Below are 27,668 nucleotides of genomic sequence, written 5' to 3'. Positions count from 1 at the left end.
CTGGCACAAGAACAGACATATAGATCAATGGAACAGAACAGAGAACCCAGAAATTTACCCAAGTCATTATGCTCAATTAATATATTACAAAGGAGGCAAGAGTGTACAATGGAGTCAAGACAGTCTCTTCACTAAATGGTACTGGGAAATTTGGTCAGATACATGAAAAAAAGAAAGAAAGAAAGAAAGAAAGAAAGAAAGAAAGAAAGAAAGAAAGAAAGAAAGAAAGAAAGAAACCAGACCACCAACTTACACCATACAAATACTCAAAATGGCTAAAGGGCTGAAATCGGTTTGGCTCAGTGGAAAGAGCATCGGTCTGTGGACTGAAAGGTCTCTGGTTCGATTCTGGTCAAAGGCATATACTTTGGTTGCGGGCACATCTCCAGTAGGGAGTGTGTAAGAGGCAGCTGATGGATGATTCTCTCTCATCGATGTTTCTAACTCCCTGTCCCTTTCTTCCTCTCTGTAAAAAATTAATAAAATATATATTTTTTGAAATGGCTAAAGGACTTAAACGTAAGATGAGAAACCATAAAAATCCTACAAAATCTATAGGCAGCAAAATAGCAGACATATGTTGTAGCAATATCTTTACCAACACAGTTCTTAGGGCAATGGAGACTAAAGAGAAAATAAACAAATAGAACTACATCAAAATTAAATCTTCTGCACAGCAAAAGAAACCATCAACAAAATATCAAGAAAGCCCACTGCATGGGAGAATATATTTGCCAATGATATTTCTGGTAAGTGTTTAATCTCCAAAATTTACAGAGAACTCATACAACTTAACAAGAGGAAGATAAAGATTCAATCAAAATTTGGTCCAAGGATCTAAATAGACACTTTTCAAAAGAGGACATACAGATCCCAGAGACATATGAAAACATGCTCAAAGTCACTAATCTGAAAGATGCAAATCAAAACAACAACGAGATACCATCTCACACCTGTCAGAATGGCTGTCATCAATAAATCAACAAAAGACAAGTGCTGGTGAGGATGTGGAGAAAAAGTGCTGGTGGGAATGCAGTTTGGTGCAGCCACTGTGGAAGACAGTATGGAGTTTTCTCAAAAAGTTAAAAATGGAACTCCCACTTGACTTGGTAACCCCACTTCTAAGAATATATCCCAAGAAACTAGAAACACCAATCAGGAAGGATATATGCACTTCTATGTTCATAGCAGCACAATTTTCAATAGCTAAGATTTGGAAACAGCCTAAGTGCCTAACAGCAGATGAGTAAATTAAAAATGTTGGTACATCTACACAATGGAATAGTATGCCGCTATAAAAAAAAGAAGGAACTTTTACCATTTGCAGCAGCATGGATGGATCTGGAGAGCATTACGCTAAGTGAAATAAGCCAGTCGGAGAAAGATAAATAGCACATGATCTCACTCATATGTGGGGATATAATGATCAACATAATTTGATGAACAAGAATAAATTCAGAGACAAATGGCAAGGGAGAGGGGGAGGTTAGAGACCAACCAAAGGACTTGTAAGCATGCATATACATATTAGCATAACCAATGGACACAGACACTTGGGACATAGGGGCTTGCCTGTGGTGGGAATGGCTGGGGTGGGAGTCAATTGGGGAAAAAGGAAACATAAAAATTTAGACAATAAAAAAGATAAGCAAATACAATAATCAGTATTAGCTTAATATTTGTTTTTTATTGCTTGAAGCATCCAGTATTTCATATTCCAAATCTTACTTCCCTCCTACATTCATAAAGAACATGATAAGTACTGGTCACAAATGCACCATATCTGGTAAAATGAGTCAATTCCTGCTATGAGCAACTACTGCCAAAATTTCAACAGATGGAAGTGTAAATTTAAAAAATATTATTCCATGTTTTAACTTAGGCATAACTTTAGGTAATAAAATCTTATTTACAAAATATATGCTATTTCAAAACTAATACCATTTTTTAAAAGAAAATCTAAGAAAATATCATACACACACAAATGCAAATCATGTTTGGAACCAAGAAAATGTGTTTTTTATTTGTTTATTTTTTTAAAAACTGGAACTTTACCAAGGAGAAAGGGAGAAATGGGCATACAGGAGGATATCCAGGATGCTTTCTTGCCCTGAATGAGCAGTGATCATATAAAGATCTGTCAGATAAGTAAACATGGATGAGTTAGTAGTCTTCCAAAAATAAAAACCCATGTTTGTAAAATAATATATTTTAAAAACATTTCAACATTGAAACACATGTAGAATGTTACATGATGAACATCTTAAATATTTAAACTTACATAACTATTGAATGTCTTGCCTTTTAACTACATCATAAATGATGTTTACAAGTTAATATATCTGTTAAATGTGTGTGTGTGTGTGTGTGTGTGTGTGTGTATGTATGTAGTAGTAGTAGTAGTATTAATGTAGAGAGAAAAAATTTTCAAACTTTTTTCCACCAATAAATATCACATCTCATCTGATAAGACCATGGTTCTCAAGTGTGGAGGCCAGATGAGTGGGATCAGTGCCACATTAGAAAATTTTAGAAAGGAAATTCTCAGGTTGCACCTTGGATCTACTGATCACAAAATCTGAGAATGGGCCCAGATTCCCCATTTTATTAAGCTCTCTTGAAAATTCTTATGCATGTTGATGTTTGACAACAATCACTGTGCCAAAAGACCCTTAACTAATGGGTTAGGTGTAGTGAATAAGCTGTTTCAAAGTGAACTAGAAATTACATAAGGCTTTCTTAAAAAAGTGAAGCAATTGAATAATTTCAAAAAAAAAACACACAAAATATGTAGGTATGATAGACAATATCAGATAACAAGTTAAAAACAGAATTTGATTTGAAAAGGGAAAAGTCAATAACACCATTGTAGTGTGAACTACAACATGCAGGGTATGGTTCTAGAAACTTGCATGCAGTTACTCATTTAATCCTCACAACATCCCTCTGAGGTGCTTGGAAATTACAATATTTAGAGGGCTAGCCACAAGTGAATGAATTGGTTCTTCTTATTGATACTTCCATTTTATAGATGGGGATACTGAGACTAAAAACACAGTTATATGACGTGCCCAAATCCAGAGCTGGTAAAAGGAAACAGAGACACAAAGTTAATAAGTGGGTTACTAACTTAATCAGAAATTTTCATAGTCTGGACATTTAATAACAAGGAAATGCTGATGCTAATAATAAATTGTTTTAACTACATAAATTTTATTTATGGACACTTTTCTTTTGAAGAGTAGTGCATATGCATGAAAACACTAGTAGTAGGTGGGTACAAATAGAAACTTTTTTACCTAATTAGGTGAGGATTTGGCTAGCAAAGTAGTTTCTTTGTTTTTAATTTGAGAAATATTAGGCATAGAATTCATGGCTGGGTTACACTGCCAATCCCTCACTCCTTGAGGTCTTATACATGCAGCCCCACAAATTTATCTTACTTGCCTAGTCCCAGGAGGCAGTTGAGCAATGAGTGCTGATAAACTGGTTCAATTTATGAATCAGTATGCACCCTAAACAAAGCTCTCAAAGTCACAGCAAAGATGATGGGATATTTGTCCTTTATTCATCTCCTGGCATTAAATTTACTTTAGGTATGGCAACTATTTGCTCATATGAGGAGTTTCTCTGTGGGAACTTCATGTTATTCTTCCTAGAAGTCTGAGTGGGATTTCATATAACTAACAGTAAACAAGAAAACAAAGAGGAATCAGCAGGAGCTGATTGACAATTCAACCAAAAGGTTGGTGAAGCTTGGGTAGCTCAACAGGGTTGAGTCAAATGTAGTTTACCTGTTGGAAATGGCTAAATGGCACTTCCCCCCAAACTGAATAGGATTGTTAACTATCAGACAGCTCAGGGCATTTTATTGCCTTCTGTGGCCAAACACCTGAATAGCTGTAGGCTATTCCTCAAATTGATAATGCTTCTGTACCCTTTGATATCTTGCCCTTTGAAGTATATATTTCTACCTTGCCTTGGGACAAATTGTACTAATAAAAGCAGGGTCCTTAGTCAAGGTAAGAGTCTTCAGTTCCTTTTACTTGAAGCTCTTCTGACCCCCAATACCTTTCAAAAATATCTTTCATCCTTGGACTCTTTAATCATCTACAGGCAACCCCTTTCTCCAGAATGCTGAACCCTTTGTAAAGCTGGGAAAAGAACCCCATCACTGCTGTCTTAGGCTTTTATTATAGCAACAGCTTGGACTAAAATTAACTTCCAGATACTATCAGCAGGGAAAGTATCCTTGAGAAAACAAATGTGTCTGACATGTATCTGTAGTGTCTTTAAAACAAGGACATTTTGAAGTCTAAACATAAAGATTCCAGTAAAACACACTGAGGCTCAGGCTTGTTTCAAAAAGTTAAGGCAGGGTCTGCCACCTTTGGCTAGAATTCCATAGAGGCTTCTGACCTTTCAGAGAATCCTCCTTACAGACTTTCCAACCAAGTCCCGTGCTTTCCCATATCTCCCCCATTTTTGTTTTCCTGGCTGCAGAAGAGAGAGGGAGGTGGTAAACTTTCTGCTTTGGAATGTCTTGGTCCACAAAATGCATTCACTGCTCAAGTTCTGATTTTTAGACTATAAGAAAAACAAAGAGAATAACAATGACAGCAGTGGTTAGTCCAATCAGGTACCAATTGATTCTAGGAAACCATGTGGTGGGTTCTATCTACTCCAAACGCTTCTTCACCGTATTCCAAACAATAAACTCTTTTTCATGTTCATTGATAGCAAGTAAGGATTTTCTAATTTGTCTTTGCAACATGTTTACTTCTTCAGTAAGGTTATGATGAAAAACTCCCCATAGATGCTTTTTAACATCAATCCAATGATGGTGAATACTGTTCCATTTTAAAGGGATGACATACATGTGCTTATGTTCCCAATCACAATTAAGCACTTGCCTGTATGCTATAGTGTCCTCTATTTCCCCCAGATATTCAATGGCTGCCTCTATTGCCTGTAGTCTAGCTAATATTTCTTTTTTTATCTATGTGCTGTTGTATAGTGAATTCCCTAGTTATACTATAAGCCATATTTTCTACAAATGTGGTCATCTGTACAGACTCAGAAAGGGCAGCTACAGCAACACTGGCAGTAGTAAGAATAACAACAGCCGAGATGATGGCTGCAATGAGCATTCCCAAAAATATTTTGGGTCGGTGTTCTTTCTAAGACTTTGATAGCTGACTAGCCTTGCCATTTTCTGGTGAGATCAACAGGTATTAGGATTTCTGCTTGTCTCCTAAGTATCATAATAATGCTGATGTTCAATGAGGTAATATTCTGGGTGTTAATACAAAATAATGCAATAATGCAAAATAAGCTCTTTCTCTAACTTGTACTAGAAAAGATGAACTATAGTTTATTAGTAGATTGAAGCCGATAACAAAGACATAGGAGTGAATGGTGCAAATCAGGCTATTATCAGTAAGATATTAGTAAAATTATACTATATAGCAGCCAGAGGAGTTCTGGTAGTCACTGTGTCACAATTTCAAAGGACTGAAAACATGGCCTAATCTCTATAAAGTTTTCTAAATTGGCAAGCCTAGTACACGAGGTCATGGGAAACTTATCTCTCCCTCAGTCCAAATTACAAGCATGCCTGAATAACCAATGAAACTAGTATTAGATGCACAGTGTACCAGAATGTCAACGTGGTTGGCTTGCAAATGACCATTTGAGCTCCAATCTATAACCTGTTGGTCCCATAGGACCATCAAATGGGCGTGATTTTCTAGAAAAACTTCCCAATCAAATGCCTCAGCAGAGGGGTCTAACCATTTATTTAGCTTATATGGAGGGATGGGAGGCACAGTAGCATTAGTCAGATTACCACAGGCCAGACTGCCTGCTGAGAGAAATATATAATTTACAAAATTGTTTTAAAAATGCTTCCTTATTTCTGAAAAACAGAAAGTTTAAGAATTAGCAATACTTTCAACAAAAGTTATAAAACTATATAATTATTTTCTATTTATTCAGCTTTACAATAAAATTGTTTCTTCTTATTTTCCTGCTAGTATATCTATAAATTCAGATACTTTATAATGCAAATGACATGGAATCTTGTCTATTCTTCAAAATACAATATTCCAGAATAATGATTACAGCTATAAGTGAAAGCATACTATAGTTATTCTTATTTGACAAAGCTTCCTTCCTATGTACCTTAAGTAGAAATTTTTCTTCATGAAAGAGAAAACAAATACTTGGAGCATTCTAGAGCCTATTGGAATGATCTAAAGCCAATTCTAGGTTAAGAAGAAATTTCTTAAAACTCAAACCCTGGGAAGGTAGTCTATAAATATATTAGACTAAAATATGATTTATTATTATTAAACAGTATTAAGTAATTTATTCATTTAAAGTACTCAAGCTCCTGACTAATATAACATAATCATTTTAATTACATATATGTATATACACACTAATAAAAGAGAAATATGCAAATCAATCATATCTCTGTGATGCCTATCAGCCAATCAGGAGTGATCATGCAAATTAACCAAACAAGGATGGCAGGTTAATTTGCATATGCAGGTGCAGAGCTGCTGGGTGGGGAGGGACACCTACTATGAGGGTGAGTGAAGTGGATAGAGGGACCTACAGGAGCAGTTCTCAGACTGGGAGAAAGGACTTGCAGGGAGTGAGGACTTGCAGGCTCCTATATATATATATATATATTTATGGCTAAGTGACCATCACACCTGAAACAACTGAACAGATGACAAAACAGCTGTGTGGGGCAACCAGGCTGGCAGGGGGTTCGTGAGCGAGGGATGACCAAATGACTGAGCAGCAGGCTGCATGGGGTGACCAGGCCCATGGGGGGGAAGTTGGAGGAGACCAGAAGCAGTGGGAGGCAACCAGGCTGGCAGAGGGGGGCAGTGAGAAGCAACCAGGTTGGCAGGAGGAAAGTTGGGGACAACTATGCCAGCAGGGGTGCAGTTAGGTGTGATCAAGTAGGCAGGCAGATAAGCAGTTAGGAGCTAGTGGTCCCAGATTGTGAGACCCACAAGATGGGTCTAAACTGGCAGTCTGACATCCCTCAAAGGATCCCAGATTGGAGAAGGTACTGGCTGGGCTGAGGGGATCCGCCTTGTGCATGAATTTTGTGCATCTGGCCTCTAGTATATATATATAAAACCTTTGCTTCTTAGACAAGTATAGGAAAATATTTTTTTTCTTTATTTTTAGAAATAGGCTTATTTTTCCAATGGAAAATATACTTACATTCTTAAAAAGCATAAAAGAGATAACATGATCTTGACAACTCTTAGGAGACTAGAGAAAGGGTTGGTGTGAATATGGGAAGAAAGCAGGTCTTGGGGTTTGTTCCCAGGACTGTAGTAACTTCTGGACCTCTAATGGCTTTAGTGTAAAAGTATCACAGGGATTTTTTCCCCCCTCCCCCTACCCAACTGCTGCTGCTTCTGCAGCCTATTCAAGTGTAATTCTGTAGTTCCAACCCTCTAGGATAAATATTTGGGGAGTTTAAATAATTATTTCTCATATTTTTCTCTTTTTGAGTAGATTAACAATATGAAATCTTGTATATGAAAAGAGATCTTAAAAACAGAAACAAAAGAAAAAAAGAAAACCCTACATTAAATGAATGAATACTCACAAAAGGGTGGACTTGGACATTAGCCTTAGAATCTTATTTCACACTAGAGGCCTCATGCACAAAAATTCATGCAAGAGTAAGCCTTCCTTGCCCTGGTTGCCAGCACTGGCTTCCCTCTGGCACCCAGGACCCAAACTGCTTCCCTCTTCTGGCCTCTGGGAAGCACCTAGGACCTGGGCTGCTTCCCTTTGGCCACCTGCAGGCACTCAGACCTAGGCTGGCCTCCCTAAGGCTGCCCACAGGCATCCAGGATCTGGATTGGCTTCCCTCAGGCCTCGGCATTGTCAGGAAGGACTTCCAGTCTAATTAGCATACTACCCTTTTATTGTTATACATTAACCCAGTTTAGGAAATGGGTTCTGACTAGCACAAAGTCCAAACAATAGAGACTGAGGATTCCTTATATTCATAAAATGGTGAAGTGCAAACATCTTCCCCCAAAGATAAGGAAGCAAGAACATCAATTAGTAACCAAGTTACATTATAAACAGACAATAACTTCTACTAAGAGTTTCTAGTGGCTTATGCCTTGAGAGTGAGAGCAGAAAGGCTTCCTAAGGTTAAGAATTCTTGACAGCTGCTAGGAAGTTCCTGCAATCCCTGCCATGTGTTCAGCCTGCCACAGTAGCTGGGACCCTTTGCAAAATGAAATATGCCCCATCTTTAAAAAAATTAAACCAAACAACAAAGACACAAAACAACAATTAACAGAGACATTCTATGTACAATATCTATAGGTATGCACAACCTACAGAGAATACTTAATAAGCCAGATTCCTTTCCATGGATCTTTCAGAAGATGTCTTATAGTGCCCAGAATGTATAGTCAGAGGGCTCCTGGGTGGGTGGCTAGTGAACACCTACAAACAGCCTTTGCTCATAGATCTCATTATATTCTGTTCTCCATAATAAATGTTGACTAGAGTCCAGAGTTGTTTTGCCAAAAACCTGCCAGTCCCAAGGAGTCATGTGATAATTTTAGACAAGGCATTAAGGCATCCTTTTGAAAATGAATGGTTAGCCCCATTTTCTCGAATACATTTCCTTATTTCTTTAAAGGTATTAAAGGAGAGCAGCTCATGAATTCTATTAACTTGCTGACCTTTCATAACTGGGCAAACCAAAAGCTCTTCTAGCATGGCTGCCTGACACAGAATCCTATAATCAAGGATCTAGTAGATGGACTCTCCCACACTGTGGTGTAGTTTTAAGTATTATAGGCTCTACAGACTGTGATTGAGGAGGAGGGGTTGGTAGTAAATCCTCCTGTCCTGTAGGCTTTTGATCCTCAATATGAAGTGGGCATAATGCAGCTCGAACAGGAGGCCACATACTTGATGATAAGGGCACTTGTTTTCTCTGGGCCTGATTTCTCTAAATTTATGCCCACTTGTTCCCAGAAATTAAGGTCTAGCATTCCAGCATCAGAGAACCAAGAATTATAACATATAACAGTTTATAATAAGCTTTTTAATTATTCTTTTGTAACAGAGGTACCACCTACTTTTAATAGCTGTTTCAGCACTGTGATATCTTGCTGCTGTTCCGTGGACAACTGACATCCCATTATGAAACCTCTACTGAGAAACAATTCCCTTGTACTTGGAAATCCCAACTGGTTTCCAAGTTACTGGTTTCCAATGCACAGTTACTTTCATTTTCTTCCTCTTTGTTTTCAAGGGTTCCAAAGCATTTTGTTGTGTTCCTTGTTCCTCACACTGGGAAATACTTGCAGGGACTGACCAGCAGACCCTGAGAGATGGATCAATGATTACTCTGAACACATCTCTGTGAAAGAGAGGGCTAAGGGACTGCTTGGCTAAAGGAACCAGACAGTCCCATTAACCTGCCTTCCTAGGCTTTTATTGTAGCAACAGCTTGAATAAAAATTAACCTCTAGACACTATCAGCATGGTAAGTATCCTTGAGAAAACTCATGTAACTAGTTTCTTTAAAACAAAGACATTTTGAAGTCTAAACATAAAGATTCCAGGAAACCCCCAGGGGCTCAGACTTGTCTGAAAAAGTCAAGGCAGAGTCTGCTGCCTTTGACAAGAATCTCGAAGAGGCCGTAACCAGTTTGGCTCAGTGGATAGAGTGTTGGCCTAGGGACTGAAGGATCCCAGGTTCGATTCCAGTCAAGAGTATGTACCTTGGTTGTGGGTGCATCCCTGGCAGAGGACTTGCAAGAGGCAGCTGATCTATGATTCTCTCTCATCGATGTTTCTAACTCTCTATCCCTCTCCTGTCTTCTCTGTAAAAAATCAATAAAATATCTTAAAACAAACAAACAAAAAAAGAATCTCCTAGAGGCCTCTGACCTTTAAAAGAGTCCTCCTTACAGACTTTGAAATCAAATCATGTGCTCCCCCACAGATGAAGATTAACAGTAAAAACAACAAATCCCCCCCACACACACATACACAACAAACAAACAAAAACATCAACCAAAATCAACCAACCAACCAAACAAACAAACAGATTTGTAAACAAAATGAATTGTGCAAGTAAATACTCTTTTCCTGTGAATAGCAATGATGGGGAGAGAATTCTGGCAGTGAGACTTAACAGAAATCTGTTAGGAGGTTCACAGTAGACAATAATCCAACTTACTCTAACAGGGACTTTTTCTGGAACATTTCTTGATGATAACCATCTGTTGAGAATGTTTGATTAAAGGTAAAATGTTCCCTAGCAACTAATTCTCAAAAGCAACTTTTAATGTAGGAAGAAATAAGCCAATGTTTGTTTCCTGCCATTCCCAGACAGAATAACTCAGTGTGTTAATACTAGAAAATAAGAATCTGCCAGCAGAAATAAATTGCCTTTAGTAAGAAAGCCAGCTTCAAGAATCTGTTTTCCAAATCTAGTTGGTTTCCAACCTGGGTAAATTTATAAGCCCTCTTTTGGCACAAATAGGATATTTTGCCACAGTTTAAAATTAAAAGTAATTGAAGTTTAACTTGAATGTTTAGTATAGAGAGAAGCTAAGAAACCATCTTTCAGCTATCCTTGCTTTTAAATCCAGAGCTTCTAGTTCAAACCCTGTATTTCCAGGTAATAACATTTCATCTGGTCTCATCCTCTAAATACCACCCCCACTTCCCTTCTTTCATGGTTTTTCACATTTTGAGACTTGGAGATTACAAGTAAGAAGGGAACTCAGGCTTCCGTGTCCTGATGGTATTTACCCTCCTCTGAATGAGCATGGTCCCAGCTGTAAGTTTGGCATCTTGTGTGAAGATACCCTCTCTCTCTGTGAGATCAGGATACATTTTACATGGCATTTAAAGCCACAATGCAGAAATTCAATTTATTTATTTTTTATTTGTATGGTTTAAAAGCATTACAAATACTAGTGCATATATCTCCTTTTTTCCCAGTTGACCACCTTCTGGCCTCCCCTACAATATGGCACATGCCCTCACTCCTCCCCAGCCCTAGTGTCTTGTGTCCATTGGTTATGCTTATATGCATGCATACAAGTCCTTAAATGATCTCTTACTCACCCTTCCCCACTATCTCCTGCCTTCTCTCTGTAGTTTGACAGTCTATTCCATGCTTCTTTGCCTCTGTATCTATTTTTGTTCATCAGTTTACAATGTTCTTTATATTCCACAAATGAGTGAAATCATGTGATTTTTATCTTTCAGTAACTGGCATATTTGCTTCTAGTAAATGCTCTCCACTTCCATCCATGCTATTGCAAAAGGTAAGAACTCCTTCTATTTTACAGCACCGTGATATTCCATTGTGTAGATGGACCAGTTTTTTATTTTTTATTTTATTTTTTAAAAATAAATTATTATCTGTGTACAGATTTTAACATACCCCCCCTCCCATACATACCCTCCCTCCTCAGAGTTTTGTGTCCATTGATTGTACTTATATTCATGTATACAAGTCCTTCGGTTGATCTCTTATCTCCCACAGACCTCCCTACCCTCCCCGCTGTAATTTGATAGTCTACTTGTTGCTTTACTGTCTCTATATCTATCTTTTGGTTCATCAGTTTATAATGTTCTTTATTATCCATAAATGAGTGAGGTCATGTGGTATTTCTCTTTCATTGACTGGCTTATTTCACTCAGCATGATGTTCTCCAATTCTATCCAGGTTGCTGCAAATGATAAGAATTCCTTCTTTTTTATGGCAGCATAGCATTCCATTGTGTAGATGTACCACAGTTTTTGAATCGAATCATCTGCTGACAGGCACCTAGGCTGTTTCCAAATTCTAGCTATTGTAGACTGTGCTGCTATGAACATAGGGATGCATATATCCTTTCTGATTCGTGTTTCTAGTTTCTTGGAATATATTCCTAGAAGTGGGATAACTGGGTCAAATAGGAGTTCCATTTTCAGTTTTTTGAGGAAACTCCATACTATTCTCCACAGTGGTTTCACCAGTCTGCATTCCCACCAGCAGTGCACGAGGGTTCCTTTTTCTCCGCAACCTCGCCAACACTTGTCGTTTGTTGATTTGTTGATGTTGGCCATTCTGACAGGTGTGAGATGGTACCACATTGTTGTTTTGATTTGCATCTCTTGGATAATTAGTGACTTTGAGCATGTTTTCATGTGCCTTTGGCCTTCCTTCTGTTTTCTTTTAAAAATATTCTATTTAGGTCTATTGACCATTTTTTAATTGGATCATTCATTTTCCTTTTTTTAGTTGTATAAGCTGTCTATAGATGTTGGAGATTAAACCTTTATCAGTGATAACATTTGCAAATATGTTCTCCCATACAATGGGCTTTCTTGTTGTTTTGTTGATGGTTTCTTTTGCTGTAAAAAAGCTTTTTATTTTGATGTAGCCCCATTTGTTTATTTTCTCTTTAGCTTCCATTGTTCTAGGGGCAATATCAGTGAAGAAGTTCTTTTGGCATATATCTGAGATTTTGCTGCCTGTGGATGCCTTTAGTATTTTTATTGATTCCCGTCTTATGTTTAAGACCTGTATCCATTTTGAGTTTATTTTTGTGTATGGTGTAAGTTGGTGATCTAGTTTCATTCTTTTGCATGTATCTGTCCAATTTTCCCAACACCATTTATTGAAGAGACTGTCTTGACTCCATTGTATATTCGTGCCTCCTTTGTCAAATATTAATTGAGCATAGTGATTTGGGTTGATATCTGGGTTCTCGATTCTATTCCATTGATCTATATGTCTGTTCTTGTGCCAGTACCAGACTGTATTGAGAATAGTGGCTTTGTAATACAGCTTGAAATCTGGTATTGAGATTCCCTCCTACTTTACTCTTTTTTCTCAGGATTGCTGTGGCTATTAGGGGTCTTTTATTGTTCCAAATGAACTTTTGGAGAGTTCTTTCTAGGTCAGTGAAATATAATACTACAAACAACTCTATTCCAACAAACTGAACAACTTGAAGGAAATGAACATATTCCTAGAAAAATACAACCTTCCAAAACTCAATTAGGAAGAATCTAAAAATCTCAATAAAATAGTGACTTGGGAAGAAATTGAAACAGTCATCAAAAAGCTTCCAGCAAACAAAAGCCCAGGGCCAGATGGCTTCACAGGAGAGTTTTACCAAACATTCAAGGAAGAACTAAAACTTGTCCTCTTCAGACTATTCCAAAAAATTCAAGAGAAAGGAACACTTCCAAACTCCTTCTATGATGCCAGCATCCTCCTAAAACCAAAACTAGATAAAGACAGCTCAATGAAAGAGAATTGCAGGCCAATATCCTCAACAAAATTCTAGCAAATCAGCTCCAGCAGAACATCACAAAGATTGTACACCATGACCAAGTAGGATTTATTCTAGGAATGCAAGGATGGTACAATATCCACAAATCAATAAATGAGATACATCACATAAACAAATTGAAAGATAAAAATCATATAGTCATATCAATTGATGAAAAAAAAGCATTTGATAAAATCCAACACCCTTTCCTGATAAAAACTCTCAACGAGGTGGGAGTACAAGGATCATACTTCAATATAATAAAAGCTATATATGATAAACCCACAGTCAACATCATACTCAATGGGCAAAAACTAAAACCATTCCCTCTAAGAACAGGAACAAAACAGGGATGCCCACTATCACCACTCCTGTTTGACATAGTACTGGAAGTACTAGCCATTGCAATTAGACAAGAGGAGGAAATAAAAGGCATCCAAATTGGAAAAGAAGAAATACAGTTATCCTTATATGCAGATGACAAGATATTGTACATAAAAAAACCAAAAGACTCCATTAAAAAACTAATTGACTTAATAAATGAATTTGGCAATGTAGCAGGATACAAAATTATCGCCAAGAAATCTATGGCATTTCTATACACTAACAGTGAATTTACAGAAACAGAGAATAAAAAAGCAATTACATTTACCATCGCACCAAAAAAATTAAGATACCTAGGAATAAACTTAACTAAGGAAGTAAAGAACCTATATGAAGAAAACTACAGGACACTGAAAAAAGAGATACAGGAAGATGTAAACAGATGGAAGAACATACCATGTTTATGGATTGGTAGAATCAATATCATCAAAATGTCCATACTTCCTAAAGCAATCTATAGGTTCAATGCACTCCCCATTAAAATGTACCACAGTTTTTTAATCTACTCATCTGCTGATGGGCATTTAGCTGTTTCCAAAACTTAACTATTGTAAATTTTGCTGCTATGAATGTAGGGGTGCACATATCCTTTCTCATTGGTGTTTCTGTTTTTATTGGGATGTATTCCTAGAAGTGGTATTACTGGATCAAATGGAAGTTCCATTTTTAATTTTTTTAAGGAAATGCCATACTTTTTCCCACAGGGGCTGCACCAGTCTGCATTTCCACCAGCAGAGAAGGACGGTTTCTTTTTGTCTGCATCCTCTCCAGCACTTATTAGTTGATTTGTTGATAATAGCCATTCTTGCAAGTGTGAGATGGTACCACACAGCTGTTTTGATTTGCATCTCTTGGATGATTAGTGACTTTGAGCATGTTTTCATATGTCTCTTGGTCTTCTGAATGTCCTCTTTTTAAAAAATACATATTTTATTGATTTTTTTACAGAGAGGAAAAAGAGTTAGAAAGGTAGATGGGAGCGAAACATCTATCATCTGCCTCCTGCACACCTCCTACTGAGGATGTGCCCGAAACCAAGGTAAATGCACTTTACTGGAATCGAACCTGGGACCCTTTAGTCATCAGGCCGATGCTCTATCCACTGAGCCAAACCAGACAGGTCTGTATGTCTTCTTTTGACAATTGTCTATTTAGGTCCTTTGCCCATTTTTTTAAATTGAATTGTTTATCTTCCTTTTGTTAAGTTGTATGAATATCCTATAAATTTTGTAGATTAAACCCATAACAGATATAACATTGGCAAATATGTTTTCCCATGCAGTGGGCTTTCTTGTTGTTTTGTTGATGGTTTCTTTTGCTGTGCAGAAGCTTTTTACTTTGATGTAGTCCCAATTCGTTTATTTTCTGCTTAGTTTCCATTGCCCTAGAAGCTGTATTGATAAAGATATTGCTACAACAAATGTATGCTATTTTGCTGCCTGTGGCTTCTTCTAAAATTTTTATGGTTTCCCATCTTCACATTTAAATCCTTTATCCATTTTGAGTTTATTTTTGTGTATGGTGTAATTTGGTGGTCTAATTTCATTTTTTTTTTTTTTGCATGATTCTGTCCAATTTTTCAACAACATTTATTGAAGAGACTGGTTTGACTCTATTGTATTCCTGTCCCCCCTTGGTCAAATATTAATTGAGCATAATAGCTTGTATCAATTTCTGGGTTCTCTTTTCAGTTCCACTGGTCTATATATCTGTTCTTGTGCCAGTACCAGGCAGTTTTGAGAACAGTGACTTTGATATCTGGTATGTATCCTCCAACATTGTTATTCTTTTTCAAGATTGCTACAGCTATTCTGCCCTTTCTATTCTTTTCTATTTTCTTTTCCTCCCCTCACCCCCCAGATAAAGTTTTGGAGAGTTTCTTCTAGGTCTTTGAATTATGCTGTTGGTAATTTATTGATGATTGCATTGAATCTATAGATTGCTTTGGGTCGTATAAACATTTTAATGATATTGATTCTACCAATCCATGAACATGGGATATTTTCCATTTATTTATGTCTTCCTCTATCTTTTTTTTTTCAGCATTGTGAAATTGTCTGTGTACAGTCCTTTATTTCCTGGATTAAATTTATTCCTAATTATTTTAATTGTCTTATTGCAATGATAAATAGGATTGTTTTTTAGTTTCTCTTTCTGTGAATTCATTATTGGTGTATAGAAAAGCCATGGACATCTGGGTGTTAATTTTGTATCCTGCTACATTGCCAAATTCATTTATTAAGTCTAGTATTTTTAATGGAATCTTTGGGGTATTCTATATACAATATGATGTCATCTGCTATTAAGGACAGTTTTAATACTTCTTTTCCAATTTGGATGCCTTTATTTCTTTTTGTCTAATCACAAGGGCTAATACTTCCAGTATTATGTTGAAAAGGAGTGGTGAGAGTGGGCATCCCTGTGTTGTTCCTGTTCTTAGAGGAAATGGTTTTAGTTTTTCCCATTGAGTATAATTTGGCTGTGGGTTTGTCATATATGGCTTTTATTATGTTGAGATATGATCTCTCTATTCCCACTTTGCTGAGATTTTTATTTTTAATCAAGAAAGGGTGTTGGATTTTGTCAAATGCATTTTCTCCATCAATGGATATAATTATGTGGCTTTAATCTCTCTGTTTATGTGGTATATCACATTTATTGATTTACATATATTGTACCACTTTTGCATCCCCAGAATAAATCCCACGTGGTCATGGTGTATGATCTTTCTAATGTAAGCTGGATTCGATTTGCTAGAATTTTTTTGAGAATTTTGGTGTCTGTGTTCATGAGGGATATTGACCTGTAATTCTCTTTCTTTGTCTTGTCTTTATCTGGTTTTGGGATTACGTTAATGCTGGCTTTATAGAAAGTGCTTGGAAGAGTTCCATACTCTTGAATATTTTTGGAATAGTCTGAGGAAGATAGGTTTTATTTCTTCTTTGAATGTTTGGTAAAAGTACCTTGTGAAACTGTCTGGTCCATGGATTTTGTTTGTTGGCAGTTTTTTTGATGACTGCTTCAATTTCCTCCATAGTTATTGGCCCATTCAGATTCTTTGAAACTTCCTGATTGAGTTTTGGAAGGTCGTATTTTTCTAGGAAAAATTTCTTCTAAGTTGACCATTTTGTTGGAATAAAATTGCTCATAGTATTTTTTTTTTTTAATGATTCTTTGTTTTTCTGTAGGGTCTGTTCTTATTTCACCTCATTCATTTCTAATTTTGTTTATTAGTTTTCTGTTTCTTAGTGAGCCTTGTGAGAGGTTCATTAATTGTGTTTATCCTTTCAAGGAACCACTGGTTGGTTTCACTGTTCGTGTGTGTGTGTGTGTGTGTGTGTGTGTGTGTGTGTTTTCTTTTTTCCCCCTCTATGTCATTTATTTCTGCTCTAATCTTTACTATTTCCTTCCTTCTGTTCACTCTGGGCTTTTTTTGTTGCTCTCTTTCTAATGCTTTTAGTGGTAGAGTTAGATGATCTATTACCATGTTTTCTTGTTTTTTAAGATAGGCCTGTAGAGCTCTAAACTTGCTTCTCAAGACTGCTTTCACTCTGTCCAATAGATTTTTGGATTGTGGTGTTTTCATTGTCATTCATTTCTAGGATGTTTATAATTTCTTCTTTGATCTCTTTGGTAATCCAGTCATTGCTTAATAGCATGCTATCCAGCTTCTAAGTGTATGAATTTTTGTGATTGTTTCTATTGTAGTTTATTTCTAATATTATACCATTGTGGTATGAACAGATGCCTGATATGATTTTAATCTTCTTGAATTTGTTGAGACTTTTCTTGTGACCCAATATGTGGTCTATCTTTGAATATGTCCCATGTACACTTGCAAAGAACATATATTTCTTGGCTTTGGAGTGAAATGTTCTGAAGATGTCAATTAAGTCCCTCTGATCTAGTGAGTCATTTAGGATTTCTGTTTCTTTGCTGATTTTTCATCTAGAAGATTTATCCAGTGATGTCAGTGGTGTATTAAAGTCCCCTATGACTATTGTATTGTTGACAATCTTTCCCTTGATATATTCCAGGAGTTTATTTTTATACATTTGGGTGCTCCTGCTTTTGGTGCATATATGTTAACAGGGTTATATCCTCTTGTTGTATCAATCCCTTTAGTATTATGAAATGGCCTTCCTTATCTCTTGTTATGGCTTTAGCTTTGAAGTCTATTTTGTCAGATATAAGTATTGCTAGCAGAGCTATTTTCTTTTTTTTAAAATTTCCATTTGCCTGAAAGATATTTTTCCATCCTTTCACTTTCAGTCCATGTAAATCTCTTGTTCTGAGGTGGTTCTCTTGTAGTCAGCATATATATGGGTCATGTTTTCTTATCCATTAGCCACTAGATGTCTGGATTGGAGCATTTAGTCCATTTATGTTTAAAGTTATCAATAGGTACTTATTTGTAGCCATTTTTATTTTTTGTGCCTGTGTTCCTTCTTCCCTTTTTATTTCTTCTTTTTACACCAGTCCCTTTAGCATTGCTTAAATTGCTGGTTTGGTGGTGATAAATTCCCTTAGCTGTTTTTTGTCTGGGAAGCTCCTTATTTCTCCTTCAATATGGAATGATAGCCTTGCTGGATAGAGTATTTTTTTTAAAATATATATTTTATTGATTTTACCCAGAGAGAAATTGAGAGGGAGAGAGAGTTAGAAACGTTGACGAGAGAGAAACATCGACCAGATGCCTCTTGCACACCCCCCACTGGGGATGTGCCCACAACCAAGGTACATGCCCTTGACAGGAATCGAACCTGGGACCTTTCAGTCCGCAGGCAGACACTCTACCACTGAGCCAAACTGGTCCCGGCTGGATAGAGTATTTTTGAATTCAGTCCCTTGCTTTACACTACTTTGTAAATTTTCCTTCCCTTCCTCTCTTGCCTGATGTTTTTCTATTGAGAAATCATTTGATAATCTAATGGGAGATACGTTGAAGGTAAATTTTTGTCTCTCTCTTACAGCCATTAAGGTTCTTTCTTTGTCCAGAACTTTTGTCACTGAACATTTGCCAATGTGTCTTGATGTGGTCCTTTTGGGTTCATCGTGTTTGGGACTCTGAGTTGGTGTGACTTTTTTCTTCACCACATCTGGGAAATTTTCTGACATAATTTCTTCAAATAGGTTTTCTAACCCTTGTTCTCTTCATGTCATTCATGGCACCCCTATTATTCATATGTTGCTTCTTTTCGTGTTGTTTCAAAGCTCCCTTAGTATTTCCTCCTGTCTTAATTTTTTTCTCCAATTGCAGTATAGTTTGTGTATGTTTTGCTTCCCTGTCTTCTGATTCGCTAATTCATCCTCCATTTTTCCTAGTGTACTGTTGCAACTCACCATAGTATTTTATATTGCAGCTATATTTCTTCTTGATTCTTACATAAGTTGTTAATTTTTTATCCATCTGGTTTATGCACTCTATGACCCTTATTCTGAATCATTTTTCTGACATATTGTATGCATCCATTTCACTTAGTATCTTTTCTGGCAATTTCTCCTTTTATTGCCTTTGAGAGTTTCTTTGTCTCTCATTTTTGCTCTCACAGAAAAATCTAGTTGTCAAGTCATGTGGGGGACTGCTCCTTGGGCAGCAATGGCTCCTCAGTCAATGGCTGCTCCTCAGACAGGCATGGAAGCAGCTGCTTCTCAGTTGATGGTGGTTCCTCTGGTGGGTGCTGCTCGCATGGCTACTCGCAACAGTGGTGCCTTCTCTGGCTGCTCACACAGCTGCTGTTTCTTGGATGGGGCTGAGCTGCTCATGTGGCTTTTGCTTGCTTCTTGTATTCTTCCGAACTGTTTGAAATTATTTCTCTTCTTTCTGGGACTTTCAGCATGGTCTCTCTTGGTCTCTTTATATCAGGATGCCATCCTGTACTCTTTCCCAAATGGGACTCTTCAAAACCAATATGCTTCAGAAGTCTTTGGTCTTCTTCATTTCTCCTTCAGCAATCTTAACAGAAACTTCATTAACTTTGAAAATAAAGGGCCAAGTGCATCTTCTAGAATAGTGGTCAGCAAACTCATTATTCAACAGAGCCAAATATCAACAATACAATAATTGAAATTTTTTTTGAGAACCAAATATTTTAAACTTAAACTTCTTCTAATGCCACTTCTTCAAAATAGACTCGCCAAGGCTGTGGTATTTTGTGGAAGAGCCACACTCAAGGGGCCAAAGAACCACATGTGGCTCAGGAGCTGCAGTTTGCTGGCCACTGCTCTAGAAGATGGGAAAGAGAAGGAAATGAATCCTATCCAGAATCCACAGAAGGGAAGCAGTCCCTGGCTATATCTTGATTATATTCCAGTAGTATCTGTCCTACATAAGTGCAGTGGCGTCTTGCTCCAGAGGGCCCGCCTGAGCCAGAGGACCGCTCTGATCTTTATTATTTCCTTCCTTCTTCCCACTCTGGGATTTTCTTGTTGCTCTCTTTATAATTTTTCAAGTTTAAGTTAGGTGAGTTATTACCAGTTTTTCTGAGGTAGGCCTGTAGAACTATGAACTTCCCTCTCAGGATTGCTTTCACTGTGTCCCATAAATTTTGGATTGTTGTGTTTTTATTGTCATTTGTTTCTAGGTGTTTTTTATTTCTTCTTTATTCTTTTTTGGTAACCCAATCACTGTTTAATTGTATGCTATCCAGCTCCCAAGTTTTTGAATATTTGTGATTGTTTTTATAAATTTCTAATTTTATGACATTGTGGTCTGAGAGGATGCTTGACATGATTTCAATCTTCTTTAATTTGGATAGACATTCCTTGTGTCCCAATATATGGTCTGTTTTTTTAAAATGCCCCATGTACACTTGAGAAGAATGTATATTATGTAACTTTGGGGTGGAATGCCCTTGAAGATATTAAGTCCATTCAATATAGTGATTCATTTAGGATTTCTGTTTATTTTCTGATTTTTTTTTTACATGGAGGATTTATCCAGTGATATAAATGTGGTATTAAAATATCCTACTATGATTATATTGCTGTCAATTTCTCCCCTGATGTCTTCCAGGAGTTGCTTTTATGTATTTGAGTGCTCCTGCATTGAGTGCATATATGTTTACCCAAGTTATATCCTCTTCTTGAATTCATTTTTTTAGAATTATGAAGTATCCTTCCTTGTCTCTTCTTATGGTCTTTATTTTAAGGTCTATTTTGTCAGATATAAGTATTGTTACCCCAGATTTTTTTTTTTTAATTTCCACTTGCCTAAATATATATTTTTCTATCCCTTCACTTTCAGTCCATGTGAGCCCCTTGTTCTGAGGTGGCTCTCATCCACTCAGCATATATATGGGTCATATTTTATTATCCATTAGTCACTTGATGTCTTTGGATTGGATCATTTAGTCCATTTATGTTTAAAGTTATTATTGATAGGTACTTGTTTGTAGCCTTTTCTGTTCTTTATGCCTGTTTTCCTTCCTCCCTTTCTATTTCTTCTTTTTACAGCATTCCCTTTAGCATTTCTTGCATAAACTCCTTTAGCTTTTTTTTTTTTTTTTTTTTTTTTTTGGTCTGTGAAGCTCCTGATTTCCCCTTCAATTTTGATTGATTGGTTTTATTTGATTGATCTATCTAGCCTTGCTGGATAGACTATTCTTGGATTCAGTCCTTTGCTTTGCATCACTTTGTATACTTCATTCCATTCCCTTCTCACTTGATGTGTTTCTGTTGAGAAATCATTTGATAATTTGATAGGGGTTCCTTTGTAGGTAACTCTTTGTCTCTCTCTTGCAGCCTTCAAGATTCACTCTTTGTCATTAACATTTGCCATTATAATTATGATGTGTTTTTGCCGGGTCCTGCCGGCCACGAACAGTACCTGAATGAGGGGGTGAGGATAAGAAAAAGACAGATAAGAACAGATGGAGTCGGGCGGGCTCAAGACCCGAGGTCTGCAGCCCCAAATTTTATTTTTCCAACCTTTAAATATAATTCTGAAGGAGGAAATACTTATTTCAGGCAAATCGTGCGGTGGCTGTTTCTGCTAACATGATGAATTCCTGTACAGATAAGTTCCTTCAGCACCTGACCTTTTACAACCACCTGACCTTTTACAACTCCTTTTACAGCTCCTTCTGTGTCAGTAGGCTCCTATCAATTGTTTTCAAAACAATTTATTTTTTAAGGCTTAAAGCAAAGACATCTGCAGTTAGCAGCATGCCTAGGGGTAGTAGTAATTTTCCACTTATGTTAATGGAAAGGGGGGCACATGGAGAGCTTTGTCCTATACCCATGCCTGCATTCAGCCACATAGGACCCCTGCACTCAGGGCAGCTCCCCACATTTCCCCCTTCCCTTTATTTTAAACAGGAGTACCCCTTTGGGCTTTTAGCTGTAAATTGGTAGAATGCAATGCTGCTCTTATCACTAAAATATTCCTAAGTAACATACGGAGGAGAAACCGGATGCAGCATTAGATTATACATACAAGGCCTAATAATCTTAACACTACATAGCAAGATGTTGGAAATTAGTTAAGGATCGTACTTGACCTAACAGTTGCTGGACAAAGTTTTTTGCACTTTCTGCCACACTAGTGTCCAAGGGAGGGCTATCTTTAATGCCTACTATTTCTTTTTGTAATTGCAACAGGTCCAAAGAAACATTTTCTGCATGCCATATACCGAATAGGTGTTTCTGTATCCGTCCCCAAGTTTGTTGGCTATTGTTATACTGCTTGGAGGTAATACAGATCCACTGGTACTCAGCATGGCACCTAAGCCGACTCCTAATTCTTAGACCTTGGACCTGTTCTCCCAGGACTTGAACCACATCATATAAGGCATTCAGTTTTTCTTCAAATTTTCTCTCTATGTTTTCTTGAGTTCCTAGCGCTTGAGAGGCATTTTTTGATAAATTATTAACATAATGCGCTGTATAAATGGTTTGTGTCAAAGCAACAGCGCAACAAGAGTCACCGACACAACAAGAGTAAAGAGTGCTGTAATTCCAGCAATCAGGAGCCCTATAAATCTTTTAGTATGAGCTAATGCTGAGTTAACCTCTTTCCATATCTGTAAACCTTTGTCATCATACCAGGGTCCTGTGATATGAACTGGAATCATAACAAATGCTGGCTGGTACAGCACTACAACCTTAGTACCTTCCTCAACTGAGGTGACACAATTAGTAAGATTACATTTTTCACAAGAAACATTAAATACAGAGTTATGGGTGGTGATGGTAACATTCCCCACAAGCAATGCATAGGGCTCAGGAACAGGTGGAAATGCCGCTGAGGCTAGAATTGTCCTTGCCCAAAGCTGTGGCAAGGAAAGTCCCCATGCTAGCACTCAGTTTCCACAGGTCAGTCTGATAAATCTAAGTCTAATAAGTCCATAGTCCACAGCCCTTCTGTAAAACCTTGCAAGCTGTTTTGAGGGTTGGATTTGTTTACAGGTATCCAATCATACAGGCTGAGATTAAGTCTAGGGATTGGTATTCGAGTCACAGTGTCCCCATAGCAACATCTCCATGATAGATGATGCTGGCTTGCAGGAGTTTCCTCTTTACAGGGTAGATAACTTCTAGGCCTCGGGGCAGTAGTAATTTGGGCTGTCTCTCCCGAGATACTGCATAATCACTGTCCAATGAGTACCATTCTTATTGGCAAGAGTAGTCCCATTTACAGTTACACACCCAGTGTAATTGCCACCTTTCCTTAAACATATAGGGACATTGCCATTTATCCCAAAGTAGATATAATTTCCATGACTCGTGGCTTTAATGTGATGTCTCGACGGTACCCCTAGAGCCTGCATATCATTTGCATAAACAGGAACATTTCTCTCATTCCAAAACACCGGATGTAAGAGCGGAGCACTGGGAACGTAGGCCCAGTATGAATCAGCAGTAGAAGGCTGCACTTGGGCTGATAAAAGTGCCAACATGGCTAAAGGCAAGGTGGAAGGTGTAGCCGGCTCTCCAGTGCTAGCAGCCATCTGCTGGGCCCTCCAAGTAAGATTCTTTATCTGCCCCCAAGTGGGCAACTTGGCCTGTTTGGTGGTCGCCATAGGCTCTGGGTGCTCAGACTCACTCAGCCGTAGCCTCTTCATTTTTCCCTCTAGGCTCTGGTCCTGTTTGGCGTACCAGCCTCTCCGGGAGCCAGTGTGGGCTTTTGGCATCCTGTGGGAAAACACAAACATGCCCTCTTCCCTAAATTAGTACTGGATCTGGTCCTGACCATTGCCCAGTAAGAGGGTCCTTCCAGCACACCTGTGCATAGGTATGCTGGGACGTTGCACACCAGAACCTCTGAGCTGCAGATTTTCCATTAGCATCTAAATTTTAAAAATTTAAAATAAATAAGGCATGGTTAAGGTAATTCTGTGGTGTCAGGGGGTATAGTTCCCCCCTTTTTATTTTTTGTAATTGTTGTTTCAGAGTACCATTAGCTCTTTCAACAATACCTTGTCCTTGCGGGTTATAGGGGATTCCAGTTTTATGAATAATACTCAATTGTGCACAAAATACCTGGAACTTTTTTCCAGTATAGCCAGGTCCATTGTCAGTTTTAAGACTTTTTGGTTGTCCCATAGTGGCAAAACATTTTAAGCAATGAGCAATACAGTGCTTGCTCGCCTCCCCGGATTGTAAAGTAGCCATAAGAAATCCGGAAAATGTGTCAATAGTAACATGTACATACTTTAATCTTCCAAAACTAGGAACATGGGTCACATCCATTTGCCACAAATGGTTGGGCAATAAACCTCTGGGATTAACTCCCAAATGTGGCACAGAGAGTAATTCTGGGCAGGACTGACACTGTTTGACTATTTGTCTAGTTGCTTCTCTAGTAATTTTAAACTGGAGTCTGAGGTTGTTGCTATTCTGGTGATGGATGGCATGAGATTTTTCTGCTAATTGTTCTTGGGTGAATAAAACTCTTGTGACCTGATCAACTACTTCATTGCCTGAGCTAAAGGTCCAGGTAGGCCAGTGTGAGCTCGGATATGGCCAAAATAACATTTTTCAGTCCTTCGAAGTTCTTTTTGGATAGCTCTAAATAAATCTGAACATTACTGTTAGAGGTTCCTATAAAAGAAACAGTTTTTATGACTTGTAATGCCCTAACTATGTACTGACTATCAGAGTACAGATTAAATCTCTGTTCAGATACCTTTTGAATAGCAGCAAGGACAGCTTGTAGCTCGACTTCCTGAGCTGAATGGCATCCAGTTTTCCAAGAAGTAGTTTTTCCTAACATAGTATAAGCTGCAGTTCCATTGGAGGAGCCATCAGTGAATATTAATAATGCACCTGTTAGCGGTTCAGCAGATACTTTTCCAGGAAAAATAAATTGATGTAAGCTAGCAAATTGCAACAATTTATCATGGGGGTAATGATTATTCAGTCTCCCTGCATAATTAGCAAGAGAGATGGTCCAAGTATCACTGTGCTGAAATAATCAATCCTGTTGTTGTTTGAAAAAAGGTAGACAAATGAAATGAGGCTCTCTTCCTAATAATTGACAAGATTCAGTTCTCACCATGTGAATCAAGGTTGCTACTAATTGATGATATGGGGTAAGAACTTTAGAAGGAGAAACTGCTGAGTGCAGCCATATTAGCGTTCCTTTCTGATATACCCTGTGCCCAGGCTCCAGCCGCTTGAAATTTAAAATGCCACATTTTTCCTACAGATAAGGATCTCAGATTCTGATAGGCCTGAAAAAGGGGAATGGGAGAATTTCTAACTGTGCCTTTAAGCCCCCTAACAGAACACGGTGAAAAGTGTCCAAGGAGTCACCGGGGGTTTTGGGGTCTCATTGGGGTGTAGTGGGTCACAAAGGAATTTCTCTCCTCACTGCAGCCTCCAGCTACTCTAAACAACCCCTGGAGGGAATAGACACCAGGTGGGTGGAGGCAGGGCTCCCATGGAGGCATTTTTATCCAGAAGTCCACTCTGTTCCCACTGGGAAAAACGCTCGCCTCCTGCTAAGGTGGTGTGGGGGAACTGATGACTCCTCCACTGTAGTCAGACTTCCTGAAAAGCTCTTACTGATTTTAAAATTATAACTTAAGAGTTGACACACATACAAGGACCAAACGGCCCACAAAATATTTTTTTTCTTTTAAAAATTTTACAATGTACTGTAATCATTACATTAAACTTAAATGGCCAATTGAGACAAATAGTTCTGAGACTGTTCCTCAACCACTGATGAAGACTGGGTGGAAGCAGTGTCTATAATAAGATTCATTTAGTTTTTGAGCTTGCTGGGCATCCTTGGTGACTTTGCCAGCTCAAGCTTCCTTCTTGTAAGTAGTTAATTTTAGAATTTGGTCTCTGCTTTTAACTTTTTGGATGACCACAATTGTTATAATTTCATACCTTTAAATTAATAAACATAGACATAAATTTTGTTATGTGGGCTGATTTCCCTCTGGCAGAAAGCAAAGCACCACTGGGAAAAATGAATCCCAGTCGAAGCTGGTTTGGCTCAGTGGTAGAGTGTCGGCCTGCGGACTGAAAGGTCCCGGGTTCGATTCCGGTCAAGGGCATGTACATTGGTTGCGGGCACATCCCCGGTGGGGGGTGTGCAAGAGGCAGCTGGTCGATGTTTCTCTCTCATCGACGTTTCTAGCTCTCTATCTCTCTCCCTTCCTCTCTGTAAAAAATCAATAAAACATATATATATTTTTAAAATGAATCCCAGTGGCCACTCGGGGCATTTTGCTAGCCATCAGAGCACTCAGCTTTAAACAAATTAAAGGTTTCTTTCTTTTTCTTTTTTCTTTTTCACAGATTTTCACACTTATATGAACAAATAATTATACCCAAGCAGACAAACAAAATATCAAAAAAATGTCTGTACTTATACCCTTTCAGTAAACAAGTAACATTACAGTGTTTCAGCAAAATAGAAATGGCACTCATGTTGGACAAAGGAAGCAAGACTAATACTCTAAGAACTGTGAAGGGAAAGTTATCCTACAGACCGGCGTTGACCAGGGAAAGAGTGGTTAAATCAAAAGTATTAACATCAGGGCCGTAGTCGTCCACCTATTTCTTGAAGTCCTGGAAATTTTTCAAAAAGCACTGTAGAGGGGAACACAGAGACACTGATAAACCTTGACCCATTTTGACAGAGAACAAAACATAAAACACAAAACAAATAGGCCTGACATAAACATGACAGAACACAAGACAACCAGTCCGGACACCTGGGGCTGAGGACACAGTCGTGTCCTTCGGCCAGAGCCTGGAGGTTAAGCTTCGTCCAGTCCTCCAAAGATTCATACCCTTTTCTAGGTTTCTAAGTCTATAGTTCCTCCGGGAACCAGGGGCAGACTTCTTAACTGTTTCTGCCCTGCTTTTATGCCTCTAGAGGGAAGCATACTCTTAAGAACTTGTACGAACAGCACTCGGCTATTCCCTTGCCCCATATTTTTTACTCCCTACTATTACACTCCCTGCCCCAATCCTACCTTATTCCAGACACATCCTCTTTGCTCCTTGGGCAGTGTCCTCTACCTTAGTCCCATGTTTTCAGGTTCCTGTTTCGGGCGCCACCTGCTGGAACCTGCCGGCAATGAACAGTACCTGAATGAGGGGGTGAGGATAAGAAAAAGACAGACAAGAACAGATGGGGTCGGGAGGGCTCAAGACCCGAGGTCTGCAGCCACGAATTTTATTTTTCCAACCTTTAAATATAATTCTGAAGGAGGAAATACTTATTTTAGGCAAATTGTGCAGGTGGCTGTTTCTGCTAACATGATGAGTTCCTGTACAGATAAGTTCCTTCAGCACCTGACCTTTTACAACCACCTGACCTTTTACAACTCCTTTTACAGCTCCTTCTGTGTCAGCAGGCTCCTATCAATTGTTTTAACTTAAAGCAAAGACATCTGCAGTTAGCAGCATTCCTAGGGGTAGTAGTAATTTTCCACTTATGTTAATGGAAAAGGGGGGCACATG

The 27,668-nt window shown here is 38.1% G+C and overlaps 1 long non-coding RNA gene across 1 annotated transcript in view; it reads right to left on the bottom strand.

Annotated features, from left to right (window-relative positions):
* LOC123652659 overlaps positions 1-27,668 on the bottom strand; it is a 149,832-nt gene extending 122,164 nt beyond the window's left edge. The window contains exon 1 of the long non-coding RNA XR_006742114.1: positions 27,584-27,668. This is a non-coding gene — a long non-coding RNA (uncharacterized LOC123652659). The remainder of the gene's footprint in view (positions 1-27,583) is intronic.

This window comes from Pipistrellus kuhlii, unplaced genomic scaffold (assembly GCF_014108245.1).
Source record: "Pipistrellus kuhlii isolate mPipKuh1 unplaced genomic scaffold, mPipKuh1.p scaffold_m20_p_2, whole genome shotgun sequence".
In the NCBI taxonomy this organism is placed as follows: domain Eukaryota; kingdom Metazoa; phylum Chordata; class Mammalia; order Chiroptera; family Vespertilionidae; genus Pipistrellus; species Pipistrellus kuhlii.
This window is presented reverse-complemented; position numbering and strand designations above follow the sequence as displayed.